We start from the raw sequence: 27,177 nt of genomic DNA, 5'->3' as shown, positions 1-27,177 counted from the left end.
TCAAAGTATGTGAAAAAGTTGATTACTTTAGTAAAGCTTACAGTTAATAGGGTATCAGGAAGGGAGTTTAAGCTTATGGGTTAGTGTGTACCTCAAGGATAAGTCAAAATAAAGTCTCAAGTAGAAGGATAAAAAGGTAAATGTTGTGAAGGGTATATTGGTCAAAATGCTTTGAAGAAGGCCTCAAGGTCTATGACTATGTCTCAGGGACATAATCAAAAGAATTTGGATTGCTTTTAGTGGTAACTGTAAAAGTAAAAGAATAAGAATAAGCTCACTTAGGTGTAGACACATATATGAAATAGAAAGAGACAGGATCAGGTTTGTACACCTAGTGGGTCACCCTCACATTCTGCCCCCAGTAGTTTCATGTCCAAATAGAAGGAAAAGTTCATAAAAGTTACCGTGTTTCCATTTGTGTGAAGGTATGTAGGATATTGGAATATATATATATATATATATATATATATATATATATATATATATATATATATATATATACAGAGAGAGAGAGAGAGACTTACCCGGTCCTGATCCTTGATAAGCATAAGAAATGAGGAAATTTTAGGGTAGAGGACCGCATCGATCTTCTCTGGTCGTTCAACTATCGAATACTTGACCGCAACAACAACCGTTGCCCTGGTGAATGCAGCAGGAGTAGTTGTCCCTGAATAAATTAAATTTATGAAAATGACCATTTTGCCCTTGTATACTTTATCGCTTCTGTCTTTAATCGTCACGGAATAAATCAAACCAACCCAAAGTCAAAGTTAAAGATCTAACACCAAAATTCAAAACCAAATCAAAATGTGCCTTTGTTTCGTCAAGTCTTAAGAGGCTGCTCAATCTGAACCCAATAGTAGAACCTAAAACCAAAGCCATGCTTTTTTAATTTTTGTAACTCCAAAAATAAAATAAAAAATAGAAAACTAACCTGTTGCAGTTCCCTGGTTGAAAGCATTTCCAAGAGAAAAAGTTGTCAGCAACACTCTCCTCAACTTTACAAAACTCCTAATCTGATATAACCACCACCCAACATAATAATAAATTAAGTAAACTTGGTACCGATTTTAGGGTTTCACATAGAACAAGAAAGAGGTGGTGATGGAGAAGATGGTAGGGCGGCGATGGATGGTAGGAATGGTGGTGATAGTCGATTGTGTTGAGGTTGCAGGTGGTGAGATGTAGCTGCGACAACCATGGTGGTCGTATGGAGGTGAACTGTAGAGAGAGAGAGAGAGAGAGTGATGGTGGTGAGTCTGATGAGGTGAGCATTCCTGTGGAAGGAGGAGATGCAAGCGGGGTTTTTAATTTTTTGGATTTCATTCCCCCCCCCCCCCCCCCCCAAAAAAAAAAAATGAAAACGCGCGCTAATAGACTAAAATTATAAAGCGATAGGATAACACGACGCGCTTTTTAGGATAAGTACCCTCCGTGTTTTTAATTTTTTTTGTTGGACACTAATTTTAGGGTGCTCAAAAATGCGTGCCCTCTATCCTTCAAAATTTCCAAAGCTGACATTATATTTTAAGGCACGCACAAATGCGCGTCCTCTATTAGCGCGCGTCATTGTTTGCGCGTCATTAAAGGGCAGTTTTCTAGTAGTGACACCGTTCACGGGAATTTAAGGATTTCACAAAAAGGAGTTTTATTTACATATAAAACCACATATAAGTATGATGATTACTTACATACACTAAGTCTTGGTTCAGTTGAGATTACAATAAACCTTTTAGAAAATATTGGATTTTCTGGAAACAAACTTGTAACAAACTTTATGGAACAACATGCATTTTTCATTCATATATTGCTTATGAATTCACCAGCTTTAATGCTGATACTCTTTCAAAAACAAGTTGTATTCTCAGTTAATCAGTAATACAGGTAACCACAAGAATTTTTGAAGACAAGACGCTAAGGGTATATTTCTTTTGAACTATTTTGACATCATATGTAATTTATTTGGAAACATGTATTTTGCAACAATGTAACCTTTTAAATTATATTTATGATGGTTGTGTTTACTTTCTTCACTATGGTTATGATAGTGAGCATGACGTCGTCCGCCCCCAAACGTTTCTGTCGTTCCGATTTGGGGGTGTGACAAACCGGAACAACGGAAATGTTCGGGGGCGGATGACGTCATGCTCAATATCATAACCATAGTGAAGAAAGTAAACACAACCATCATAAATATAATTTATAAGGTTACATTGTTGCAAAATACATGTTTCCAAATAAATTATATATGATGTCAAAATAGTTCAAAATTCAAATAGTTCATGTTTATACCAATAAAATGACATTGTAAATGCTAAGTATAAAATCTTACACACCTTGCTTAGCATGTTACAAGGTGTGAATAACTCTTTAACTTGTTTTAAGAATTTAACTCTTAACTGTCACTGTTTTAGATTATTTATAGAAAAATTATCGTGGGTCTAAAACTGAATCCGTAAACTCGGAGAGTTTGGAAAAAGAGTCTACGGTGTTCACAAATTTTCTTATAATTTTTGGTGGTCTCAAACCAGTGTGAAAATGTTCATTTTCACAACCTGGTCCGATTTCGTTGCTGCAGTGATAGGCAGTTTTATAAAAATCACCAAAAATTGTAGAAAAATCGAATGAAGGTGTGAAAGTAGTCATTTTAAAGATATAAACCTGAACTATTTTCATATTGAATAGTTTTGAAAAATATTAAGTTTATGTTGGGTAAAACAGTTCGTAAACAGGTCATAACTTTTCTGTTGTAAGCTGTCAAGTTAAGTTTCAAATATGTTTTGATGATTTAACTTGTATTCCCCCTCCCCCCTGAAAACTACAAAAAACTAGAAAATGTAGCGGTATGAAGTCACCTTTAGTGATTTTTGGAAGAGTGGAAGGTCAAAGATGAGAAGTATCAAGTCAAGAACACTTGATGAACACGTAAAAGCTTGGATGATCCTAAGAACAATTCTTTGGCATTAGAATGTGTGTATATGGTTCAAGGATGTTATGAAAACATGGAATAACACTTGAGTTTAGAGGAAATACTGACCAAAAGTTGAAGTAATAGCTCAAGAATACTTCCAAAAGTGGCTGGAAGTTGAGAGAAAATAAGCTTCTTTGTGTGGTAAGAAAGGTGTAAAAGTGTGGGAATGATCAAAGTGAATCAAGAAATCCTCCAGGGATTTCTTTATATAGAGGAGTTGCTGGATCAAGTTGCAAGATTGATAGGATGTTTGCCTTGGTTTGTGTGATGTGTATAGGGTTAGGTTAATGGGAAGTGACAAATAGAGGTAAGTGGGTACACTTAACCCACTTGTGGGGTAGAATATCCTTAGTTATTTCTATTAATAAATAATGATTTTAAATTAATAAATCCTTGAGAAATAAATAAAATATGAGTTTTAGGAGTTTAAAATGGTAAAAATATGAATTTGGTGAAAAAATCCCGTAAAAAACGGGCTTAGGAGGCGCAAGTAGTCGAAAACCGGAAGAAGGGAGCGAACCTGCGAGGGGTTCGGTTTTTCTGGCTAAGAACCAAGGGTGGCACAAGGAAGGACCGAAGGTGAAGGCTCGAGCCCGAAGGTCCAAGAGAAGCGAAATGGACCGAAGTTCGGTCTATTTCGGGAGTGAGAGGGAGTTTTCGGCGTTGACTGGCTTCGGTTCTTAGGTTTCGGTTCTAATAGGGCTTCGGTCCTAATAGGACCTTCGACCCTATGTAGCTATTTTTCAATTTAACTTCCTATTTTGTGCAATTTTTGGCCACGTTAAGGGTTGGGATGACCTGGATGACTAGGAAAATTTGAGAGAGATTTTGAGAAAGATTTGGGAGAGATTGGGATAGATTTTAGAGAGATTCAGTTTTTGCCATTTTTATTGAATAATCTTGCAATGCAAGGTCCGTGGACCCCGTTATACTTCGTTTATGATTATTTTTAAGTCCCGAAAAGGGTTCATAGTCGTGTTTTGATGCGTTTAACTCCCTTCTTAGGGTTTCACATTGATAAACACATAGATTTACCGAGACACTCGAATTCTTGACATACAAATGTACGTTTTCATAGAATAACTTTTAATCATACAAGTATTATACAAGATTGACCGGTTTGACTTGTTTACTTAACTTTGAATTTGACTTGTTGACTTTGACTTTGACTTAAATTTGATGGTTATCACAACCGCACTCTCATAGGCATGAAAATCATTCGAGAAACCACTGAAAAGATCATGCAAATCAGAGAACGACTGAAAGCCTCGAGGATAGACAAAAGTGCTAAGCTGACAGATGACGAAAACTCTTGGAGTTCCAGGTTGTTGATCATGTTATGTTGAAGGTCTCACCCTGGAAGGGAGTGACATGTTTTCGGAAGCGTGGAAAGCTGAATCCGAGATACATTAGACCGTTCGAGATTCTCGCTAAGACCGGTCCCGTAGCATACAAACTTCATTTAACCCAAGAACTTTGCAACATTCATCCTGTCTTCCACGTGTTGAACCTTAAAAAGTGTTTATCCGACGAGACCCTTGTGATCCCTCTTGATGAGATCGAGATCAATGAGAACCTAAATTTTTTTGAAGAACCATTTAAGGACCGTAAAACCATCAAGGACAGAGAACCATTCATGACCGAGAACAGTTCATGACCGCAAACCACCCTAAGCTGTGAACTTAGCTGAAAAGCCGCTTTTTCCGATTCAATCGAGTCCTGGTAACATTCCTAAACCAAAAGCAAATGTTTTCCAACACTATAATTAAAGGTTTCGCTAATAAAATGCATATATATGTTTAATTATTATTAGGATTCATTTAAATTTGCGTTCAACAACTCGAGGGTCCTCATTCCAGTTTCACAGTCTGGCACTTTCACGCAACCAACAGTGAGTTCATACCCCTATGCTTTTACAATTTTTAACGTTTTTAGGGGGAATACAAGCCAATCACAAATGATTTTTGTGAACTTATGCAAAAGAATTTCACAGGATTTAAAACTTATATAATCGATACAACTAAAAGATCACCTATTTTTATAAAATATTTTAGATATTTTATCCCTTTTGTAATATGCTGAGCATAAGGGACATTTTCAACTTATAGCCAAAATTGCATAGTTTTTAGATCAATACATCAACCAAGTACATAAAATACATGCAAACTGTAATAGGTATAGTTTGGGATTTCAATACACAGTTTTACAAATTCAGAGCTTATACATTAACAAGCACATCAACTATAACAGACTTAGTTTATGATATACATTATTACTTTCGGATTTCAAGAGTACACCATTTGATAATTATTTAAGAATAATTAAATATACGTTACGAGTATACAAACAGCTTCAAATACAAGAGAACAATACAGAACCACACGTAAACTAGTTAATACAAGATTGTGAGACATCTCGTCAGTTGTACCCTTTGGGGGTACAAAATAAATCCTATCATTTAGTGTAACCTGAGTTTGCTGGAGGGAGAGCGTGAGATTTGTAAATAGATCTATTCGGGACTGACAATCCCACACCTAAACTGCTAGCTACAGTTAGGCAGGTATGCCTAGGGTGACAAATATCATACCGTCCGACGCCTGAAGAACGTCGTCGGGGCCATCAGTCATATCAAACATGGTTATACGACTCACAATAGTATAAACTAACCTTTGTTTATGGGATTTCATTTTTATTTGTTTTATTTTAATTAATAAAACTACTATCCATTACACTGGAGGATTTCAGGGGATACAATACATGGTTTTATTTTAAGTAATGAAACTACTATACATTACTGGTGATAGCCAGGGTTTTCATTCAAAGGGTTTTCATTCAAAACAATGATGTACAATACAGCTGGTTGTAACCAGGCATACGAACTAATACATTATTCACTATTACATAACACAGTAGCAAATATATATGTTAGAAAATATTGGATTTTCTTGGGAAGCATGCAAACATTTTTACGGATTTAATGACAGGTTTTTATCACAAAAACATTTTTATGAGCTCACCAGCTTAATGCTGTTATTCCTTCAAAATCGATTGTATTCTCAGGAAATTAGTAGACAGGTACTCCCACAAGCTTTAGAGAAGACGGAGCGTATAGAGTCATGTCTTTTATATTTTTCTATAATTTTGATGTATACAAACTATGTATCAAACAAATGTAAATATCTATATTGTAATGTAATGGTTGTGTTTACTTTGATTACTATGATGCAATTGTTGTGATACTATACATAACGTCCTCCACCCCGGAACGTTTCCGCCGTTTCGGTTCGGGGGTGTGACAATAATTCATATGGACTAACTCTTCATGGACTCTCACATAAACTTAGCCCATTATGGATCAATTGCCCAAACCATATGTATCACTGATTTACATAATCAGTCCCCGTTAATTTAATTAGTCTCTTTTGATCACTAAATTAATTTCAAACTCATTCTTGATCAATAATAATTAAATAATATGATTTCTCAATTAATATATTATACTTATAATATATTAATAAATTACAAATAACCTCTTACTCAAATATCCATCTTATCATGTTGTTCTGATGAAGGTAACCCCAAATGGATCATGCTACTATCGGGTCAAGTACATACCAATAATATCTATGGGCTTAGACACCTAATCCAATAGTCTCCCACTTGGATAAGTCTAACAAGTATTATTGCAAATACGGCTCCAAAAATCCGATTAGCAATCGTAGCTCTCAAGAGTCGCTGTCGAACTCTGAGGTGTCCATTAGATAAGGGATCATATATTCCTCCATTCCAGATATCGTATGGACTTGAGACATGGATTATAAACATTCTCTCTATCCATGTGTTGTTTCATGATTTCCGATATATGATGACCGACTAATTGAATAAATTGAATCAGTCCAGGCTTGGCCAAGCGCTTGGGGTTGTCATCACTAAATCATCGAGGGGCGTACAAATATCGCCTTTATCCCCTTAGGGTAAAAGGAACGAATAAACTTCAACTCATATGCTTGCTCTATTCACTCATCAAATCACACACAATGATATGTTTCATAACTCCAAGTTATTGGTGTGTTTACACATCATCAATATGCAACCGACTTGTAAACTGCAACTATATGTCCTTGTTTCAAGAATATAAGATATTATCGTCTCACAATCATCCGTGATAAAATCCATGAAGTGATTAGATGAGCGTAGGTTTAATACAATACTCAAATCTTATTTCTAGAGCACTCATGAATGTTGTAGCAAACTTTTGCTATGTATAACACCTTAGACAATCTTACAAAACCCATTCATGACAGTCTAGCTTCAATACCTACTTCCAAAGTATGATCGACTGTGGATAGTGTGAATAATCTTATGATTCGCGAAGTCAAAACACGCAAACTGAAACACAAGGATAATCGAATCCAATATGGTCTCAAAACTTTTGAGTATAAATAAAAAACCTTTAATTTAATCACCATATTGATTACACATTATTCATTGTATAATGTTTCGATTAATCAACTTAATACTTGAATTAAAACAATAGTTATCCCATGCTCCAAGCATGAACAATATGTTTGCCTATGATCATTTCTTTGTGAAATAGATCAATTGAACACATTTCCAATAAAATTTATTTCACAATTCCAAATCTTTATCACAAGTGTAAGAATGCCAAATTCTTTCCACTATTAAAACGTGTTAGATTCTAAACTATCATGCAATGATTCCTTTTGTAATGTCGAGGTACAAAAGTCATAGAGACTTTGAAAACGACATTACAAAGTATTCCTTTGGTTATTGTTACAAAACAATTCCATGGAAGCGAATTCTCAATTTCGAAGTACATTCCTATGAACATTCTTCTTGCACAAAAGTTTCTAACTTTTACATAGATTCTTAATATCCAATTCCCATTATGGAAACGTTTCCATATTTTCCATATGAGAACTAATTATTAATAGAGTCATGTCTATTCATAATAATGTCAATATGGTCCATCCGTTACTATACTTCCAACTGTTCTTAAGCAACTAATCCTTAGCGAACCTTAGTTCTTCCTTGACAGTTGTTTAACTACTTTAGTTATATCCGGTTCCAATCCTTTTTCCCTCTTAATGCCCTAGGCATTTAGAAAAATAGAACACAAAAATATTATAGCATATGCAATCGATCCTGTGCCCGAAGCATATGGGATACGATTCATAATGAAGACATGATACTTGACCAATCTTTTGCTATAGTATTTCCATATATATAGAATTCCAATGTTGAAACATTCCAACATGGTAATCATATATGTTCATGATAAAGTCTACTTAATATTTCAATATAAAATTTTATATTTGAAATAAAGTATAAGTATCTTCTCCCTTAAACTAGCGAGACGACTTTTCCAAACTATGAAACTTGGCAAATTTAAAAATTTGTTTCCAATAACGTAATGATTATGCTCCCACTAGCATAATGATTATATCCTTACTAGCATAACACTTATTCTCCCACTAGCTTTGAGAGGTACTCAGAAATCAGTTGGTCTTCTAGAAATCAAGACTTATTGAATTTCTTTCCAAAGTTCAGATTTCTTATACGAGATGCTTCGATAAGTCTTTATCTAAGCTCATACACCTTTTACGAGAAAGCTCATATGGGTGTCTAAACTATTTCAGAACCTACAACAATAAGTTCCGAATGTTCAAAGTATTTTCCATTTCTCACAATTCAAACTATGAAGAGGGATGTAGTAATCATATTCGAATTTGAGAACGCAATCAACACAACTACTATCTCTACATAGTGAAAGTGTTTCCTCATAATCATTTTCATGAATTAGAGAGAAATCTCATGTCACTTAGATTTTATGGTGTATTTGTTCCTATCCACGTGAATTTGTTATTTCGAACCATTATCATAGGATAAGTTCTATGACACATTCAAACTCATATGGATTGAACCTGTTTAATCTTAATTTCTTGCCACTTGGCAGCACAAGATCCTACCATGTCTTCCAGGTTGTTGAGCAGGTCACCTTTACTGATCAACGAACTTTCACTGATCAAAGTGCTTTGCCTTATGAAAACAATTGAGAACTCATAGAAGTCACATACATAGTCAACTTTAACTAGAATGGGCACAAAACCAAGAATATGTCAACACGATGGGTTACAAATATCAAGTCGTGTGCTAGTGACAAACGATAGGTTTATTCTTGATTAGTTCTAGAAAATTATCAAGATTTTTAAGACTCTCACTGGCCTCTTGACATATAAGATTCTTTTGTCAAGAAACATTCCTTGACAAACAAATATTGAAGAGTTAGTGTGGATTCTTATCAAGAACGACACTTCATATAATTGATCTTAGTTGGTCATTGTTTTAGCCAAAACATCACAAATATCAATTTGAAATATGCTAGAGTTAGAAAGCATTCCTACTCCATATTTCATGAGTGTTATAAACCTACTTAAGATATGTCACTCAAGGAACAATCTTGGAGTATGAATCTAAGACTTGATTTTCAAACGAAGTATGACTCATCCTCTTGATTTAACCATTTCAACAATTTCCTATGCCTCTTCTTAGCCATACTAATGTACTAAGATGTCCTCAGAGGATCAATTGTGATATGATTTTCGTAATCGTTAAGATGATCATAAAACACGATACTAAAGTATTTTCCTCTCTTTTTAGATTGGAGAACCTTTTATCTTTATGCCTAATTAATTCTTCTTATTCATTCTGCTATGCATTGAAACTTTTTCAATAATTTAGAATTACACTTAATCTTGTAAGAAAAATCATATTCACTAACCTCTTAGTAAATCATGACGGATAGTCTTATTGTTCTTTATGGTGGACCTGATCAGTGCACAACAATGTGTATTAGATCCCTTAGTCCTGCACTTGACTGACATCTATATGTGAATAGGGAATCGGTCTTAATTTCCCAAATGTGAAGGTTCTCATTCATCATATAATACAAGTCGCTTGATTCGAAGTTTCTGTTCAATTGAAACTTGGGTTATGAGAGTATTTCCTTATTTGGTAAATTTCTAACACTACAACAAACAACTAAGAATCACATCTATTTTCAACATTGCTAACAATAGAAACATACAGATATCAATTTTCAAAAATGCCATCACAAGGAAATATAAAATAAGATAAAATCAAAATTTTCTTTATTTATAAAAAAGCGCAAAACTTTTCCTTACAACGTAGTTACAAATGAAAAGTATGTTCTTGTAACGATGCAAAAATCAAGGGTAAAAAAATTCCATTTTTTAGTATAGCTAAAACATTGATACCATTTGTCCCAAACATTTCAAATAATCATTAAGTAACACATTCATCAGAGTTCGTCCAATGTCATATATTGCGGAAACACATGTGTGTGCACTGCGATCAAGCTGAGCCATTCCTTTCCAAAACAATGATACCTAAAACCATAAAAAAACCTGTAAGAATGAAGCTTAGTGAGTTCCCTAGAGCATACCCCACACAATCCACATAACCACATAATCCATACTAGCTATAACAGCTACATAAACCATATCAATCATATAAGCCATGCATACATAAACCTGTAAGGATGTCGTGGGCTCCCCCTAGGGTCTTACACCTTCGTGCCATGGGCTACCCCACATGGTCTTTACCTGGGAATGCCATGGGCTACCCCACATGGTCTTATATCCAACTGCCACGGGATCCCCCCGGGGTCTTCCATGAAAGTATCACAAATACAACTAGCATATCACACATCACATAAACAACTAGTATAACACATACAACATAGACAACTAGTATACTACATATCACATAAACATTGCATATAACATATAAGGATGTTGTGGGCTCCCCCCAGAGTCTTATACATCGTGTCATGGGCTACCCCACATGGTCTTTACCTGGGAATGCCATGGGCTCCCCCACATGGTCTTATATCCAATTGCCATGGGCTACCCCACATGTTCTTTCATGCAATAACACACAATCACATAGCATATCAAATCACAGAAAGGACTAACACATATACCATAATCACGTAATGGGTCGGCCTTGGTGCCTTAGACCCATGGGTATGGTGAGAAGAGTCACCTGACATTGCTGTAGTCTCGAGATAAAACTCTAGCTGCTGGTTGACAGGTTCCCGGACTGTTAATCATCAAAACGACACCCAATTAATAAGTAGGTTCCAAGCCCAAGGACCTAGTCACACTCCCAAGGTCTAATATTCAAGTAATGGGCCAAAGCCCAACATATGGCCTAATTTCCCAAATTAGGCCCAAACCTCTAAATGGACTTATTTTAAGGCCCAACCAATTATTCTAGTCCAAACATGTTAGCAATCAGCCCCTGCCTCCATAACTCCTTACATATTAAGTCCCAATAATACCAAACACCCCCTGACTTCTAAAATCTTTTGCGAAACAAGTCCTGAAATTACACTTTAACCCCCGAATAATCCAATTTATAAAATTGGGCTCCCTAAACCAACAATCCACTAAATAATATGGATTTAGTGCGACTATTCACTCATCAATTTTTATCTATTTATTTATTAAATAAACCGAATGTTACAAGTCTCCCACACTTAAATTAGATTTCGTCCTCGAAATCATTCCTTACCATTCCGATCGTGATAGGTTGACAATCTGTCGCCATTGAATCCAACACACAAAAAGGTGAATGCTACCAGAATAACTGTAGTCTTACATCATACATGGTCTCCTTCGATTTACCGTTCCCTGATTCCAATTATGTTGTGAACTACTCACAACTTTGCGAACTGGCCCACACTGGCCTAAGTCATCCGAACGAATCCGTGAATGTCGCAGCTACCCTGCAGTCATTCTACACTTGTCGCACTATCTGACTACTGGTGAATGCTACAGCTCTTCCGTAGTCTTACAACACTTTCATACCAACTGACCATTAGTGAATGCTACGGCTCCCCTGTAGTCTTACAACACTTCCATCCAGACTAACCATTAATGAATGATACGACTCCCCCTAGTCTTACAACACTTTCATCACGACAAACCATTAGTGAATGCTATGACTCCCCTGTAGTCTTACAACACTTCCATACCAGCTGACCATTAGTGAGTGCTACGGCTCCCCCGTAGTCTTACAACACTTTCATCCTAACACAACAGTGGCCCAATACCTTACCCCTAATCTATCGATTTAAAATGCATACGGAGTCAATCACACACTCGACCGATCACCCGAACTAAACTCGATTCCTAACTAGAGTCCCAACCTGCCTCCACAAATTCTGTTATCAAGCACCCAAGAAGATGCGGTTCACACGCTAGGAAGTTTTACTGAAGTCCAAACTCGTACAACCATCAAACAAAATAGCCACTTGAGCCGCCAATTTACCTTGATTAGGACGAGAAGCCCATCCCGGTCTCATACCTATCCCTATCCTGAATACTAGCGCGATTCTCCTCCACTTAGATTTGACCAAGTCTTTGCAATACATGAGATTTGAAGGATTCCCGATCCTTCTTACGCTTTACTAACCAACTGTTGACAGGCTATTTCTTGTTCGTGCGAGTGCTCAATTACAACCCACGTCCCCAAATACCATGCAACTCCTAAAGAGTAGACAAACACTTCCCAAATCCCAGTGAGACTAATAATCTCAAACGCCTTGAAATGATGCCCCACCTATATCTTGAAGTTCGAATAACCAATGTGAAGACCAATCCTCAATAGTAACCACTTCCCCTAGCGCTTCCAAAAAACCCGACTAGAGCATAATTGCTGAGTCACCAATCATGTCTGTAGGCCTTCTGCATCATGTCCCTGAACTGATCTCGACCCTAGACCCAAATAACATTGAACGCTCTAAACCCGCAAAGAGGGAAACAATTTTTTCACTAATCACCCTGTAATTCACAGTATGCAAATGTCATATGACGAATGCTTGAATGTATATCCCAATCACAAGCAGGTAAACAAACCCAGAGATACACTTACTACAACCCTTGAAACGAAAACTCCCGTGCGATTTTCCTCAAGTACCGCACTGAATCCGACCTTGTTGGCCTCTCAAAACTGACTCGAACTCTTGGTTCTCTTCCCGGGACGCTCCAATGTATGTACCTGATCTGGTCCCCTCTTCCCAATGTGACCCAACTCAATCCCTACTCTCGAGCTCTAGAAATCATATCACTCAGGGTCTTGCACCCTAGCACACTCGTTAACTTAATCCTCCATGGCTGAATTGCAGTAGCTGAAGCAACCTCTGCCCTAAACCGGCTACAAACTACCCCCATGACATAGTCTCTAATCTTGAAAGCGCAATAGATCACACAATCAATCCCTGCTGCCTGATATAAGAGATCCAAGACGAATTCAAAATCCTGGCAGTCCTTCCGCTAACCAGCTCACCACCGGAGCCGGGACCAAACCCTGGTCCTTCCCCTTATGTGCTCATTCACATTCTGCATAACAACTATCCCCATGGTCCAACCATAACCAAGAATTCTCCTTCCCAGGCTTCTTAGATTTTCCAAGACTTTCCCCGATTCGAGTATGGATCCTGTGTTTTCAGTAGTACGGACCCAATAATACCTTCCACACCTATCCATAATTTCCTCCAGAATCATCTCGACTCCTTTAACTCACCTACTCCCATGATGTACTAAATGTCTACTAGACAACAACACAATATCCACTGAAGCACCTCCTAGGCTCCCCCTCGGTTCCTAACCTCACTGAATCGCTCCACTAACTTGATGGAGCATATCCTAGGCTCTCCTAGGTTCCCAACCCACCCACTCTTTAGCTGCTGAAAGATTCTGAGTAATGTCAACTAGCTACCTTATGAATATAGCCACATGCAACAGAGATCAGATAATCCTTCGAGTAACAGACTTAATCCTAGAACAGTTAGACTCAAAATCAGAGCTACACTATAGGTCTAAGTCCATCACTCTGAGATTATCCGGTCTGTGCCACATATGACCTAGCATATTCACTTAGTAGCTAGCTCACATTGCTAGAAGTCCCACAAAGCACAAAGCAAGCAGCATTCGGACAACAGAAAACTAACCAACATATTCCAATCAAACAATTCTATCTATACATCCAATTCACAATCAGGTGACTCATGTCACTAATCTCATCTTAGGCTTACCCTAGGTTAATCTCCAACCCACAAACTATCACAGAACAATTGGCCCATATACCACAACCCACACAGTCCATATCCACCCTCATTGTCAGCTGCCTTATGCAGGCAAATTATACACAGAACAGGATCTAACAGACTGTTGAATAATCGAATTTACCTTAGGACCACAACTAGACAAGGAACATGAAATAAGGCCAAATCAATTATTCTAAGGCTATAAGATCCTAACACTATATAATTTTTAAAGCATACACGTAGCAGTTACTAATACCAATAATCATTCTCATTCTAACATGACATCAAATATTCCCAAGGCTACAAGCACCAGATATCAGGCCAATCTATTGCTGATTACTTAGCACTAGCATGCAAGTCTACCAGCTCATACAACATATACACGCATCTCCCCTAGCCCTATCTAGCATGTGATTCATAAATTCATAAACCAAGTCATAACAGACAACATATGTGGGTATTCTAGGAAACTTACTTGAGCTCGGCTGATTACATGCACCACACCCTTTCTTGTCTTATAAATTCTTTACTTAAAACATTTTTCTTTTGAAAAGTTTACAGATCCTCAGTTTGAGTTCAGGCACACCCGAAAGTATGTCCGAATCCCTCAAACCAAGGATCTGATACCAACTTGTAACGACCAGTGTTGTAAAAATCCCGATTAGGTCCCGATTAATCCCTAGGCGCTACTCGACCAATTAAAGGGTGCCTAGCGATTAATCCCTACATACACAATGACTGAAACAGTAGAACCTAATGCAATTTTCACACTTTGAAGAAGTTATATCTCAATAGAAACTATTTGAGGTATGATTAGTGTTGTATTTATCATATTAAATTATTTTGTTATGATATTACTGGTATTTATGAACTTTTATATGATATTAATCATATTTAATTTCTTAAAATCTAGTAAATTAGCAATTAATGGTCCCCGATTAATCTCCACCTAGCCGATTAATCCCATAACCCCAGTCCACCGACTAGCTAACGCCGAGCGATTTTTACAACCTTGGTAACGAACCAAAAATCAAGGGTAAAAAATTTCATTATTTAGTATAGCTAAAACATTGATACCATTTTTCCCAAACATTTCAAATCACCATTAAGCAAAAAATTCATCAGAGTTCGTCCAAAGTCATATATTGCGGAAACACGGGTGTGTGCACTACGATCAAGCTGAGCCCTTCCTTTCCAAAAAAATAATACCTGAAACCATAAACAAACCTATAAGCACGAAGCTTAGTGAATTCCCCAGAGCATACCCCACACAATCCACATAACCACATAATCTATACTAGCTATAACAGCTACATAAACCATATAAATCATATAAGCCATGCATACATAAACCTGTAAGGATGCCGTAGGCTCCCCCTAGGGTCTTACACCTTCGTGCCATGGACTACCCCACATGATCTTTACCTGGGAATGCCATGGGCTACCCCACATGGTCTTATATCCAACTGCAACAGGCTCCCTCCAAGGTTTTGCATGCAAGTAACACAAAGACAACTAGTATATTACACATCATATAAACAGCTAGTATAACACATACCGCATAAACAACTAGTATATACTACATATCACATAAACAATGCATATAACATATAAGGATGTCGTGGGCTCCCCCTAGAGTCTTATACCATCGTTCCTTGGGCTACCCCACAAGGTTTTTACCTGGGATTGCCATGAGCTCCCCCACATGGTCTTATATCCAATTGCCATGGGCTACCCCACATAGTCTTTACCTAGGAATGCCATGGGCTCCCCCACATAGTCTTATATCCAATTGACATGGGCTACCCCACATGGTCTTTCATGCAATAACACACAATCATATTGCATATCAAATCACAGAAATGACTGGCATATATACCATAATCACATAATGGGTCGGCCTAAGTGCCTTAGACCCATGGGTATGGTGAGAGGAGTCACCTGACATTGCTGAAGTCCCACGGATAAAACTATAGCTGTTGGTTGATAGGTTCTTGAACTGTCAATCATCAAAATGCTACCCAATTAATAATTGGGCTCCAAGCCCATGGTCCAAGACACACTCCCAAGGCCCAATATTCAAGTAACGGGCCAAAGCCCAACATATGGGCTAATTTTCCAAATTGGGCCCAACCTCTACATGGACTTATTTGAAGGCCCAACCAATTATTTTACTCCAAACATGTTACCAATCAGCCCCTGCCTCCATAAATCCTTACATATTAAGTCCCAATAATACCAAACACCCCCTGACTTCTAAAATCTTTTGCGAAACAAGTTCTGAAATTATAGTTTAACCCCCGAATAATCCAATTTATAACATTCGACTCCATGAAACGAACAATCCACTAAATAATATGGATTTAGTGTGACTATTCGTTCATCAATTTTTATCTATTTATTTATTAAATCAACATAATGTTACAGTCACTAAATATTTCTAAGCAATCTATCATAACTCCTAAGTAGCAGCTCAAAAATCCGATTCGTGACCAGACTCATCTTGCTCTTCCTTTAAGCTTCCTTTCTCTTCTTCGATCCTACAAAACATCAAAATGCAATCTTATCACATCATGTATTAAGAATCTACATATAGGAACTTAATAGAGTTAGATAGTGGACTAATCTGAAGTAGAGTTATACCGTTTGACTTTACCATCCTTGCGATCCTTTAGGTAGACACGACAGCTTCGCATCCAATGCCTCATCTCTTGGCAATAGAAACAAACATATTCTTTTGAAATGGCATACGGGACAATTTCAGACTTATCCTTTCTCTTTATCACTTGGTCAAATGGTTTGACCTTGGCCGATCCCTTTCCATTGGGAAGCGAAGACTTTTCTGGACTTCCAATGTTTCCATTTTCAATGTCAATGGAATTTTGGGAGATTGATCTTCCAATCACATTTGCTTTATCAGTGAGTCAAAACATTGCTGATTCAACAACAATTAGCAAATAGGTAAGATCAATAAGGGTTCCGTCGTGTCATTTCATATAGGAATCTTTAATGAACTCACTATATGACTCCGGAGGTGATTGAAGAACAAAGTCAACAGTCAACTTCCTCGAGACATCAACTCCTAACATTCCCAGCCTGTCAATGTGTGACTTTATATCCAAGACATGTGCACACATAGACCTTCCATCTTGATATTTACTTGCCAGTAGGGCTTGAGTGACTTTGAAGTTTTCAAGTCGACGAACATGTGGGTTAGGGACAATAATTGGAGGAGGTGGAGGAAGAGAAGATCCATCAAAGCATGAAAAAGGGATTGATCTTTCACCTCGATCGTCACGTGGAATTTTATCTTCATGAAGAAAACTTTTTCTAAAAGATTCAGGAAGACCATAGTTGTCAGAACTAGACATCTATAAGGGAGAAATTCAAGTTTAGTTGATTTAAGTCCTTAATATAGCACCCAAATGACATGTTTAATCTCGAATATGTCTTTCAAGTTTGTGACTGGGATACCGAGGATCACAAAAAAGGTGTGAATAACCATGCAAATTAGCTTGGTACTCTCAAAGACATTTATCACTAAATCAATGTGTCGGTTAACCATACACGCTCCATCGATCTTTGACAAACTACGAGTTAACCATTTCCATCCTTCATTAGTCTATATTAGTGTGCCGGTTAACCACACACGCTCCACTAACTGACCAATAAGGTGCAATGTGCAATTTCATGGGTTAGCATCAAATTCACATTTTCTCTAAGTAACTAAGATTCGAAATTTCTTAAGCATTTAGTTACCTGGTATTTCATTATAATTATAGTGGGAGTTTGTGTCCTATCCTACCCGTTCGGCTAACTACCCTCCACTAATCAAGGAAGCGGTGGGTGAGAGTGGACACCATTCAACTGCCATTTTATGGGCAGTTTCCTTATACCCCCTTATAGATTTGCTTCGTGAATGAGGCCTGCTAACAGTAAGACTGACCTTTTACTTATATATATATATATATATATATATATATATATATATATATATATATATATATATATATAACATATTAAACTTTAAATTTTATATAGTATAAGGGTGTATTTTACACATTTAAAATACTTGGTGGTTTAATCTATTAATAAATTATACTCTTAATTTAATTAAACTTAAACTATGTGATTATGGGCTTATTAATTCTCTTTTAATTAAACACTTTAATTAAATTAATAAACTCCACAAAGGGTGTAATTTGAACTATTCAAAAACATCAAAGTTCTAAACATAAAATTCAAAATTAAAACTATTTAATTAAAATTTTGAGTTATGAACCCTAGAGTTTTAGAATTCAATGTTTCATAAAAAAAGACTTTTCAAATTCCAAAACTTGAGGGCATGTTTTGTAACTCTTGAAAACTTTTGGATTCCATAACTTATGAAGTTAATGTTTAATGAAACTCTTCAAAAAAAAACTTTTGAGTTCCAAAACATGATGACAAGTTTTGTAACTCTTCAAGACATTTAGATCAAATTTTAAACTTATAAAATAATCATAATTTTATCTTTTACCATTTTGACCTAATCAAGTTCATATAGCAAGACAACTCAAATCAAAACTACAAATAATTTATCTTATAATATAAACTAACAATAATCTTGAAATTTTGACAATTATCTTTTAATTGGATGAGGATAATCATTACCTTATCATAAAAACGATTTTGATAAGTGCAAATAGTTTGTGGTAATGATCCTAATCCAAAACTGACCAAAAACTCAAAAATTCTGCTAACAGACTACCCAACTCGTCGAGTCAGGCTATGGACTCATCAAGTTCATCTCCATATGATCCAACTAGTTGAGTCCACTCATGGGACTCTTCAAGTCCAGCAGTCAAACAACATTTTTCTAATTTTTTCAACTTTGAACAATTAACCAATGCATCTATATAACAGAAAACACCCATGGCTTTGATACCAAAGTTGGGTTTTATATACTATAACACTATATGGTACACATATAACCCTAATGCTTTGGATCTAAGTTTTCTCTAGTTATACATATAATAAAAATTTCCAAAGCATTAAACCTATAACTAGCATAGAACATTGATATATGAATCATAAAAACGAGTTAGAAGATTACCTTTTGTTGTAGTTTGTTGTATTTTGGCCTTTAAGAGCTTAGCACCCCAAGTGTGATGCCTCAGACGGTTCACAAACACCATGAGAAATTGGAGAATAAACGAGAGAGGTCTAGTAGCACACAAAAAAATCGTCCATCTCTTAGAATACTACACCCTTGGTCCGATTTTTGGCTTTAATGGGTCACATATATAGTGTAGAATTCCAAGAGTTATATGTTACCCTACTTCTTACATTTAGGCTTATGATACATAACTCATATGGACTAACTCTTCATAGACTCTCACATAAACTTAGCTCATCATGGATCAATAGCCCAAACCATATATATCATTGATTTGCATAATCAGTCCCCGTTAATTTAATTAGTCTCTTTTGATAACTAAATTAATTCCAAATTAATTCTTTATCAATACCAATTAAATAATATGATTTCTCAATTAATATATTATACTTATAATATATTAATAAATCACAAATAACCTCTTACTAAAATATCCATCCTAACAAATTGTTCTGATGAAGGCAACCCGAAATGGACCATGCTACTATCGGGTCAAATACATACTAATTATAGTTATGGGCTTAGACACCTAATCCAACAAAGAGGAGTGATGATTCTAGCTGTGGTTCCCATTTAAATGCTAAGCTGAGTGGTGACGGTGGTAATTTGCATAATAAGTGTATCAAGACGGTTGTTGTTGGCTATGGTTACGTGAATGAGGTGTTCCAGTTGGTCGTTGTGGTGACAAAAGAATCTGCGAGGTGGGAGGACATTGCAAGAGGGAGACGAATCGACGAATGCACCATTGATAGGGACCGATTTGAGATGGTCAATCTCCAAGATAGGGCCAATTCAAGATGGCTAATCTCCCAAAGAAATAAGAATCGAGACATTAAAACTTGGATCAATTTTTGAAAGACCCCAACTTTCGTATTTCTGAAAGACCCAAACTTTCATACGATTCCAACATTACTCTTAAGTTACTTCCTCAAAACATGCTACATGCATATTTATAAAACAATATTTTATATTGATAAAGTGATTACAAAAGATTGGATAAAAACCGACTAAGTTTTATTACATTACATATCTACCCAGGAATATGCTATTCGTATACATACATGAACATAAAATACAGAGAAATAGTATTAACTATTCTAAATCTTTCAGTAGTATAAAACTATATTGGATACTCATCACCTGCAATTGTTAAACATTGAGAGGGATAAGCGATAACGCTTAGTGAATTCAATAAATAGATACAATATAATCTTATGCCTTATATATACCAATATGACAGAAGAAAAGAGGAACAAGAACAACAATAGCATATGCGTATCATATGTCAGGATTTCAATATCAACTCAAGATTTGATTCAAAGATTTACGATCAATGAGACATAACGATTTCAAAACTTGATATGCATCAAAAAAGCTTTGGCCCAAATGGCACAGAAGACATACAATTTCTGATTAACATTTTGGTAGATTTCAGGCTTATAACCCTGTCTAACCATTTGCCAATACCATAGAATAGAGGTCATTCTCTTACAGAGTCTTGCTCTACATGGTCAGAGGCTACATACTAGTCCTATCTAACCTTCTGCCAATGCCATAGAATAGAAGTCATTCTCTTACGAGACATGTTCTACATGGCCAGAGGCTACATACCGGTACCACCGTGAATCTAAGTCCTTTCACTGATCACATGGTCAAAGGTATAACTTTGCTACAAATATAGCATGAAATAACAACACGAGATAATAAACCGGAAAAAGCACATAACACATATAACACATAACATACAATTGTTCCTATATATTGAACTCACCTTGAAATTAAAACAGGGGGTTAAAACAGTAATTTGTGCAGCACTTGGTTACTATAAATAACTTTCTTCTATAAAAACCGAGAGCTTTATTGAAAACTGGGCTCTGCAAAGGTAGAGCTTTAAACCGAAAAGTTAAATTTCTCGGGGTCTTCGGGCACTTCGGAGCGTGTTTCGGGTGCTAAAATTGATACCGGGGATTCGGGGGATGTCAAAATAGTGAAAATATTGAAAAAGGGGTAAAAAGTAGCAATTTTCCCATTTCACTCAAGAGGGTTTGCAGCCCTCCTATTTATAGGGGCGAAGTCCGAAGATCAGCGGCTGAGAGGACTCCATGCGTCAGCAGATGCGAGGCTTGGATCCGGAGGTAGCTGGCTCAGATGCGAAGTGGCACGCGACGGATGCGAGTGCTCGCCACCGAAACCACACGCCCATCGTCTTATTGGATTGCAACTCGGACTCGGAAGGAACGCAACACGCATCGGACACGTGGCAGGTGACTCACCGAGATCGGATGACGTTGCCTATTCCGGATCTTATCCGTGCGAAAATTCTCAGAAATTGAACTAAAATCATCCGAAATTCATAACTTTTGTATACGAGGTCCGTTTTTTACATTCTATATATGAACGCGTAGGCGGGAATATATTCTACAACTTTCGTTTAGACTTCGTCGACTAATTTTGACTTTAATTTTAATATTATTATTTTTAAAAGACCGGGACAGGAAAATTCGTTAAAAATTCATAACTTCTTCACCCGACATCCGTTTTCATCTGTCTTTTTACCGTTGTACTACAATTGACAAGACCTTCAATTCTCGTTTAGGTTGTTTCGGCTAAATATCACTCGATCTTTATTCGAGTTTTTAGCTATCTACCGCTATTCCGAAACTTAGAAAAATCATAACTTGCTCATACGAAGTCAGATTCAAAAGTTCTTTATATGAAACTTCATTAATTTCACGAGTTCTACAACTTTCATTTAGATCACTAAGGCTCAAAAGTAGTTTATCGAAAACTCACTTTTTACGCAAAATAGTGTTTGCCGTTTTTGTCGCGGATCTTCGATTGGTCATAACTTCTTAGTTATAACTCGGATTTCAATGAGGTTTTCGCCTAAACTTTTCTAACGAGATTCTTTACAACATGAAATAATTAAATTGTACTTATTTCAAATTTCATATTTTCGCTAAAATTTCACTATTTGACTTTTAATTGGAATCCTATAAGATTTCCAACATTTTCAGAGTGATTCTAAACCTAGTTTTACTATATTTCTACTAAAAACTATCTATTAGAACTCAATACTCAATATTATTCACAGTTAATAATTAGATAACACGATAACCTAACGTGTATGTTACAAATACCTCCTCATTTTGAGGATTTCGTCCCCGAAATCATTAGCGATTAAATGGGGATATATTTTGCTCTAATGTCATTCTTATTTTCCCAAGTATGATGTGGGTCTCGATTGTGTTTCCACTTTACAAACACCAACTTCACTTCTTTATTACGAAGATTAGTCGTTCTTTCCTTTACGATCTCTTCTACATATCTTAACTTATTATCCAGTTTCACATCGGATAATGGAATTGTTTCATCATATACGCTTCAACATTTACATAGATATCTTACATGAAATATATCATGTATATCTGCCAAATCTTTAGGAAATTCCAATCGATATGCTTGTTGACCAATTCTCTAGATAATTTTGAAAAGTCCAACAAATCTAGGACTCAATCTCCTTTTCTTCCAAAATTTCATAATGCCTTTCCATGAGGATACCTTCAGTATCACCTACTTGGAATTCTATGGATCATGTCCTCCTTTCTGCATAGGACTTTTATCGATCCTGGGCCGCTTTCATTCTTTCACGTACAATTTGGATCTTATCAATAATATCTTGAATCATTTCAAGGCCTCCAAGGACTTTCTGTCCTTCTTCACGCTAACATAGTGGAGTGTGGCATCTGCGCCCATATAGTGCTATATATGGTAGCATTTTGATTGAAGTGTGGTAACTATTATTATACGAAAATTTAACAAGAGAAAACACTTGTCCCAATTACCATCGAACTCCAAGACACATGCACAAACCATATCTTCTATAGTTTGGATTGTTCTTTCCATTTGACCATCTGTCTGGGGATGATAAGTTGTGTTGAGAGCAACTCGAGATCCCAATGCATACTCGCCCAAAAATGAGAAGTGAAACAAGTATCACGATATGAAATAATCTTTAGTAGCACACCGTGTCTTTCCACAATCTCGTCCAAGTATACTTATGCGTATTTATCCAATCAAGTCGTTTCACGTATGGCGAGAATATATGCACTCTTAATCAGCCTATCGATAATTATCCAAATGCTATCATTCACAGTTCTCTTATCCTCTTTCAATCTAGTAACTGTATAAGCCGGATAAGTAGAATATCCATTCGATATAAATTTACGAGTTTTTAAGAAAGAATTTATTATTTTCACCTTAGACATAAATAAAATCCTCCCTTTCGATAGGGATGCATATCATCTCTTTGTGGCACAAGAGTTCTGTGTATTTCTTTGACAACCAATCCATGCCGAGAATAATATCAAAGTTGGGCAAGAAGATAGGAATCAGGTTAGCAAGAAGATTATAACCTTCAATTCCTATGACACTATCTCTATTGATTTTATCAGCAAGTAATGATACCCTTCCTACGGTATATACATGAAATAATTGGACAAATGCGTAAGAAGCAATTTGAAAAGAATGTGCGAATTTACATGGCATAAAAGAATCTGAGACATCGAAATCAAATAAGACGTGAGCAGGTTGAGGGTCGACGAGAATTGTATCAGTCATACCATTCGGGTCCTAATGTATATCTTTTGTGGTAATCTAAAATCTACTATTTTTAACTTTTGATTTATCAAATTATTATTTAAACTTTTTAAACTTCTTAATTAATAGCGGTTCTCAAACCTGCACTCGGTTTTCATTCTCTATTGAACCTTTAATTCTAATCTTTGAGTTAAAACTCAATTCTCATTGCAGACTTCTGCTCCTTCCCAATATGAAATCTTTACTTTTATTATAACAATAATTCGAATGGTCATATTTCAATGACTTTCAACTGCATAACGCGAGAGACACACAACGAACCAAACTCTCGTCTCTAATTGTAAAATAATATTATGTAAGTAGCCTTCCTTCATGTTCTAATGCAATATAATCACATTCTAGTATGTAGCACTTCTTACTACAAAATTCTTTACTATTATGGTGATCGCGATACTTCTATTGATTGCATCGATTATCTTTCTTTTCAATTTCCTAGATTAAGTCTGATGTTACATCGATCTTGGTTTTCTGAACCATGTAACATACTCGTCCTTTTTGGACTCGGTCTGATATGACTACTAGGGTCGGAAAAACAACCATCTTCTGAGTCATTACCGAAACGATGGTAACGATATACATGAATAAAACAAAATCAATTAGTAGCTCTTCAGTAACCTTGTGACTTTCCTTGATCCAAGTGTGAGTCCTGTGCTTTCGGTAGTATAGGCCTCTACTACCATTCACACCTACTCATACTCGTTCCAACTATTTTCTCATAGTTTTCCAAGTGACCATCAAAAATCAAAAAGCAATTTATCACACGTGAATGTGTTCAAACAAGTACATACAACAATTTCTTCTAGACTCAATTAAGGATTTCATGTTTCTATCAAACATATTTTGTATTTCCTATATTCGCCTTCTAGGATTCTTCTCTTGCATATGTTTGATCTAGCATATTTTAATATTTTTCCTAGATAAATACGGAATTTACTTCCAAATTTTCATAGAAATTCTTTCTTGGGTAGTGTCTACTCTACTAGACCAACTACACCAGAATTTATTCTAGTAGTGTGGAGACAAACGGTTTCCAACTACATGCATCATCTCCTAACTCAGGTAATTCACTATGCACATTTGTTCATTTCATTATCCTTCCATGATATCGTCATTCTTACATATGAGTAATTCTTCTTCTCATGAGTGTATCTTTTAAATCTACTTCATAGGAGTATATCCTAGGAAGTCTGCATTATAGCTACATATCATCATATTCTATTAGTCTTAACTTGGTTCTCTGTCATTCCTGACTACATCTCTTCTCATACGTTACTATGGGTGTATTCATTCTTCAATTAAGCATTCTACCTTACTTAGACAAGTAAGTTACTTCACCTTTTATCACTAAATGAATCAATTCACCATCCCAATCTTGTATGTTAAAGTCGGCTTAACACACAATGGAACTTCCATAAGGATGTGATAGAAATCAATCATCATTCAATATTATTAAATACTAAGTTTGAACATTCTGTATAGGATTACTACTTGAACTACTTACTACATTATAATGTTTAGACAAAGTCTTGGCCTATTGAGTCTGAAAACTTCGTTAGCCTTTCCTTTGATCTTCATTTAATTCTTCTAAATCTTGCACATCATCAATTGCGATACAGCCGAAGTATTGATCACCATCTTCGGTTCTTCCAACTCTATAAATAATTATTGCTTCAATCTGGACAACAATGGAACAACTTCATGGATTTGCACCAACACATTTATCTCGCTCAAATGTGTTTCAAACGCACATCGTTCTTCTAAATATGTTATTATATCATCATACATACTTTGAATGTACAATACTGACTAAGTTTGATTACATTACATATCTACACAAGAATACGCTATTCATATACATACATGAACAATAAATTTAGAGAAATAGTATTAACTATTCTAAATCTTTCAGTAGTATAAAACTATACTGGATACTCATAACCTGCAATTGTTAAACATTGAGAGGGATAAGCGATAACGCTTAGTGAATTCAATAAATAGATACAATATAATCTTATGCCTTATATATACCAATATGACAGAAGAAAAGAGGAACAAGAACAACAATAGCATATGCGTATCATATGTCAGGATTTCAATATCAACTCAAGATTTGATTCAAAGATTTACGATCAATGAGACATAACGATTTCAATACTTGATATGCATCAATAAAGCTTTGGCCCAAATGGCACATAACACATACAATTTCTGATTAACATTTTGGTTGATTTCAGGCTTATAGCCCTATTTAACCATTTGCCAATACCATAGAATAGAGGTCATTCTCTTATGGAGTCATGCTCTACATGGTCAGACGCTACAAACCAGTCCTATCTAACCTTCTGCCAATGCCATAGATTAGAAGTCATTCTCTTTTGAGACATGTTCTACATGGCCAGAGGCTACATACTGGTACCACCGTGAATCTAAGTCCTTTCACTGATCACATGGTCAAAGGTATAACTTTGCTACAAATATAGCATGAAATAACAACATGAGATAATAACACGGGAAAAGCACATAGCACATATAACTTATAACATACAATTGTTCCTATATATTGAACTCACCTTGAAATAACAGGGGGTTAAAATAGTAATTTGTGCAGGACTTCGTTACTATAAATAACTTTCTTCTATAAAAACCAGGAGCTTTCTTGAAAACCGAGCTCTGCGAAGGTAGAGCTTTAAATCGAAATAATTGATGGAAAAAAGAATCGAGTATGAAATGAATCAAAGTAGATGTTTAAGAATCAACAAGTAATTGAACACACGATGTAAATAAAATTTTCACTTCAGCACAATTACGCTTTAAGAGTTTTTACAGAGAGAATAGACAATGCTGTTCAAGTTATCTAACTCTAGTAAATGATCCTATTTATAGGATACATAAAGCGTACAAGAAATATACTAAGGCTAAAACACTTAAGCTTCAAATCAAAAGAGACCTAGTAAAATACATTACAGACTATACGAAGAGTACGGAATAGGCTTCGACTCATTACAACCAAACTACCCTTACATTCTCCCCCGTTGTAAACAGAGTTGAAGACTTCAGTTCATAAGCAGTTGAATGGAGTACAACATTACTATTCGTATCTCAGTGTACCATGAGATAATCTTCGTCAGTTCCTTTTTATCCCCTTCATTATTCTTCTTGCAATGATTCATATGAAGAATTAAGTTTGTATATTGCGAAGTTGAGTACCTTTCTACCTCACTTGCCTGGAACAAA

This window comes from Lactuca sativa, chromosome 5, assembly GCF_002870075.4.
Source record: "Lactuca sativa cultivar Salinas chromosome 5, Lsat_Salinas_v11, whole genome shotgun sequence".
Lineage (NCBI taxonomy): Eukaryota > Viridiplantae > Streptophyta > Magnoliopsida > Asterales > Asteraceae > Lactuca > Lactuca sativa.
The sequence above is the reverse complement of the archived record's forward strand: the minus strand, read 5'-3'. Positions refer to the sequence as shown.